The 4,998-nt window shown below is 36.7% G+C and overlaps 1 non-coding gene across 1 annotated transcript; it reads left to right on the top strand.

Annotated features, from left to right (window-relative positions):
- Positions 1 to 3,209: 3,209 nt before the first annotated feature.
- LOC128032627 (small nucleolar RNA R71) lies at positions 3,210 to 3,316 on the top strand. The gene has a single exon (XR_008188871.1). It is a non-coding gene; the product is annotated as a small nucleolar RNA R71 (small nucleolar RNA).
- The last annotated feature ends 1,682 nt before the right edge of the window (positions 3,317 to 4,998 follow it).

Raw genomic sequence — 4,998 nt, 5'->3', positions numbered from 1 at the left:
TGAATATGGGCTCGATGATAGAGAAAAACTAATCCTAAGGAGCTGTGGCAATAGCGTGCACGCTACCTTCTAACTGGACCTACTCCAAAGCGGCCCAATCAATACAGCGGCCTAAGCTGAGTGGCCTTAGTCGAAGAAGTTGATATAAGTCCTCCTAGGGACCCTATGAAAAGTGAAGGTACGGATGGTGGGCCTCGGTGGAAGCGCCCGAAGAAGAAGTCGCGCTAGGGGTCTTCCACTTTTTCGAAGCAGGGACGACGACCTTAGATTTGCTGCGTGTGTTTGCCATTATGTCCCTGTAAGAAAAATGACCAGAAACAATTTCATTATTCAATTATGATTTTCGTAGGAATCGACATAATGGATTAGTTCAAATATTAACAAAACGAAAGTTGAATCCAATGAAATCTATAAGATTGAACATGAGTGAAATACTTGAATCTAAGAGATACAAAAAACAACGGGGGTGGCTGGAGTTGCAAGTGAGAAGTCGACAGTGGCTAGGTTAGGAGAGAAAGGAAGGAAGAAAAAAAGTAAAAAGAAAAAAAGGGGAAATAGGGTTTAAAAGAAGACACGATTGTGTTTAGGCCTGTGTTGGGCCACACGCCCGGGTGGGGCTTTCCCAGCCTGTGTGCGAGTTAAAAATCAAGCCCAGTGTTCAGAAGGCCTGGGACACTCCCGTGTGTCCAGGCCATGTGTGATCTCCTTCACTTCTCCCACACCCATGTAAGAGGCTGTGTGGGTCACACGACCACCCACACGCCCATGTTGTCCAATAGTGTCTCAAACACGATCGTGTCTTTTGCCTGTGTAACTCTCTGATTTGAAATAAAATTGAAAAAAATTAGCCCCATGATTCACACGGCTGTGTGGACAATTTTAGGCCGTGTAACCTTCGAATTTTACAAATATTAAGTCCTAGGACTCACATGTCCAAGGACACTCCCATGTGTCCAAGCTGTGTGGGTCACACGACTATGTTGCTAAGTCGTGTAACTCACTGTTGAATGCTCCCTTATGCACATGATCTGGGACACACCCATGTGTCTAGGCCGTGTGGGTTAAAAACATTTTTTTTATTTAAGATTTTAAATTAGCATGCAATGGAATTCAAGGAATTAGCAAATGTTAAACACTCGGGTTGCCTCCCAAGAAGCGCTTATTTAAAGTCCAAGCTCGACTTACCTTGTGTACGCACGATTACTGTAGCTCGCGAAACCGAGGCTCCTTTTTCTCGCTATCAATTTTTCTACCAAGATAAGGTCTAATTCGAGTATTCTTTACCTTAAATGTGCCAAATTTAGAACGATTTACCTCAACTGTATTGTAGGGGAAGACGTTCAGTACTGTAAATAGGTTTGATCCGTTTGACTCGAGCTCCGAAAGGGAGATTCGTGGATCCAGTTTTTCTAGCAGTACTTTGTCTCCAACCTTAAATTGGTTTGTTCTCATCGCGTGCTCATCACGGTGTCGCTTTGGCTCTTCATCGTGTTTTCTCGATTTTTCCTTGACATGTGCCTGCCATTCATCTAGTTCATCGATTTGTAACATTCACTCTTCATAAGTCGTTCTATTTCTGTCGCATTGACTGGAACATGGCTCCATTATGTTTTTTAAGGGTTTCCTTAAAAGAAGGTTGAGCCACATGGTCACTAATATTAACAGAAGATTTAAAATCATCTTCATCACTAGATGTTCTAACAGAATCATGAGCTTGGAGAGTAATCGATTCATCACCTACAGGAAGTACAAGTTCACTCATACCAACATCAATTATAGTTCTAGCAATTGCTAAAAAGGGTCGCCCTAAAATTAAAGGAACCTCACTACCGTTATCCATGTCCAACACAACAAAGTCAACAGGAAATATGAATTTGTTAATTTTTACAAGCACATCCTCAGTAACACCCCTAGGATATCTAGTGGTTCTATCCGCTGATTGAGTACTCATCCTAGTTTGTTTGGGTTTCCCAAGACCTAGTTGTTTAAACATTTTATAGGGCGTGATATTAATCCTAGCCCCTAAATCAGCCAAAACATTATCAATATTTAAACTACCAATTAAACAAGGAATAGTAAAACTACCTGGATCTTTCAGTTTGTAGGGTAGTTTGTTTTGTAAGATGACCAAGCAAACTGCATTGAACTGCACAATCGACGAATCATCTAACTTCCATTTATTTGTCAACAATTCATTTAAAAATTTGACATAATTTAGCATTTGCGAAAAAGCTTCAAGAAATGGCAAGTTAATATGTAATTTCTTAGAGTTTGAGAAATTTACCAAATTGTTCATTTGTGTGGTCTCTCTTCATCGCATTAGGATATGGCACTCGAGGTTATATTCCTTCATAGCTAGCTTTTGCTCTTTCTGGCTTACCTCAACCTTATCATTATTCACCACAATTTCTTGCCTCGATTTTTGATTAGATTCAACTAACCCTTCTTCATCTCGATCAGTAATTGCATGAAGTTGCTCGCTTGGGTTAGTTTCGGTATTCCTAGGCAAACTACCTTGTGGTCGTTCTAAAATTAACTTAGCCAGTTGACCTAATTGATTCTCGAGCCCTTGAATCAATGCTTGTTGATTTTTAAGTGCTATTTTAGTGTTTTGAAAGAAAATTTTTGACATCGAGATAAACTTCGTCAACATCTCCACGAGGTTTCACTTTTTCTCTTGCTAGTAAGGTTGTTGTTGGAAGCCTTGAGGGGCTTGTGCTCTCTGATTTCCTTGACCACCCCAAGAGAAATTGGGATGGTTCCTGCAATCTGCATTATAGTTATTACTATAAGGGTTATTTTGAGGCTTAGAATTATTACCCATATAATTTATTTGTTCGTTCTCTGTGCTAGGAGCGAAGGGTAAACATTCCGGGTTATTTATTCCACATCCATTTGCATCACATTGCATCATATTGCATCACCATATGCACCTGCATAAAAACATATAAACCATCAATTTTATCATTTAAAATTTCTACCTGATTTGATAACATGGTGAATGCACCTAAATTAAAGACACTAGCTATTTTCATCTGCTTTGTCCTCATGATTTGCCACTGATAATTATTCAATTCCATCTCCTCAAAAATTTATAAGCCAGTTCAAGTGTTTTATTGTTTAGAGTTCCACCGGTTGCTGCATCAATCAACTGCCTCGTTGAAGGATTCAAACCGTGGTAGAAGGATTGAACTTGTAACCATAAAGGTAACCCATGGTGAGGGCACCGTCTCAATAAATCCTTGTACCTCTCCCATGCATCATACAAAGTCTCTAAATCGATCTACACAAAGGAAGAGATGTCGTTCCTCAACTTAGCTGTCTTAGCCGGTGGAAGTACTTTAGTAGAAATTTCTCGGTCATTTGAGCCCATGTAGTGATGGAACCTCGTGGTAAAGAGTTCAACCACTGATTACCTCTATTCCTCAATGAGAAAGGGAATAACCATTAACAAATGGCGTCATCAGTAGTGCCATTAATCTTGAAAGTATCACAAATTTCTAGGAAATTTGCCAAATGAGTATTTGGATCTTCGTCTTGCAAACCATCAAACTGAACAAATTGTTGTACCATCTGAATAGGGTTCAACTTCAGTTCAAAATTACTTACAGCAATGGTGGGTATCACAATACTCGATTCAACCCCAATTAGAGTGGGTTTGACATAATTGTACATAGTACGAGGAACAAGATCTAGATCTGCAACAACTGCAGGAGGTAGCTGATTATTTTGGTGATCACCCATCTCCTCAGTAATAACAATGTCCTCTTGTCCGTCTACTAAATTTTCTCAACTCTGCCTTCCTTCTCTATGGTTTCAATGAGCTGTGTAACAGCCCGTTTTTTAGTGGTGTCAAAAATAGTGGTTCGAGACCACCAAATCTGGCAAGTTAGCTCGTAAATTTTATTATTTAATATTTACGAGTCAAATATGGTTTTAAAATATTTTTGAATTAATAATTTATGTCTTATATTAGATTCGAGTGATAAAACCCTAGTTCAAGTGGTTTTGGAAAATGAGGTATCGAGACCTCATTTCTATAAACCAAGTCGTAAATATTTTTATAAATATTTACGGAGTGTCAATAAGGTGGTGTTAAAGTTTCGTTGAAAAATTTTAATGTTTCGATAGTTAATTAATTAAAAGGACTAAATTAAGAAAAAGTGCAAAACTTTCTAATTATAATATTTAAGAGATTAAATGGCTTGATTAATAAAAGAGGAAGGACTTAAGAAGAAAATATACCTAAACTAAAATGATGAGGCGGCATAAGCATGAAAAATAATAAAATAAAAGGATTTAAGGGCATAATGGTAAATTGTTTGAAATTAAAACAAACAAATTGAATGTTAATGTTGCTATGCAATTCATCTTCTACCTTCTGCTTAAACTGACATGGAGGGAAAGATTTAAGCTGGTTTTCATAATTTTACTGCAGGTAAGTTCAATTTAGCCCCTTTTTCAATAATTTTTATGTTTTTGAGATCATTACAACTAGGTCTAGCTAACCCTTACCTTCGATTTTGAAATTGTTAAAGATTTTAAATGTTACAATTGATGAATCTATATGATTTTAGATTTAAATGATGAATTTGAGATATTGGTTGATATTTAAAAGTATTTTGTGAAGTAATTTTGATAAATTTCTCGATTAGGGACTAAATTGTTGAAATAGTAAAAAACACAAGGGTTTTTTGTGAAATTATTGCAAAAATGGACTGTATTAAATGTGATGAACATTCAGCTAGCTTGGATTTGTATTAAAAATGGTTAATTTGCATGTTTTGAGTTCGTGGACTAAATTGAATAAAATTTAAACTTTAGGGGAAATTTTGTAAAAAAAATAAAAAATGATTAAATTGAATGAAATGAATGTTTCTTTCTTCTGAATTAATATATTGAATGAAATTATTAGTTTAGATCGAGATCGGGTAGAAAATCGTGAAAAATGGAAAAATTATCGAAATACCCTTGAACTTTAGTATTGTTGCAATTTTG

This window comes from Gossypium raimondii, chromosome 1, assembly GCF_025698545.1.
Source record: "Gossypium raimondii isolate GPD5lz chromosome 1, ASM2569854v1, whole genome shotgun sequence".
Classification (NCBI taxonomy): Eukaryota; Viridiplantae; Streptophyta; class Magnoliopsida; order Malvales; family Malvaceae; genus Gossypium; species Gossypium raimondii.
Note: the sequence above shows the minus strand (reverse complement) of the source record. Positions and strands in the feature narration are given on the sequence as shown.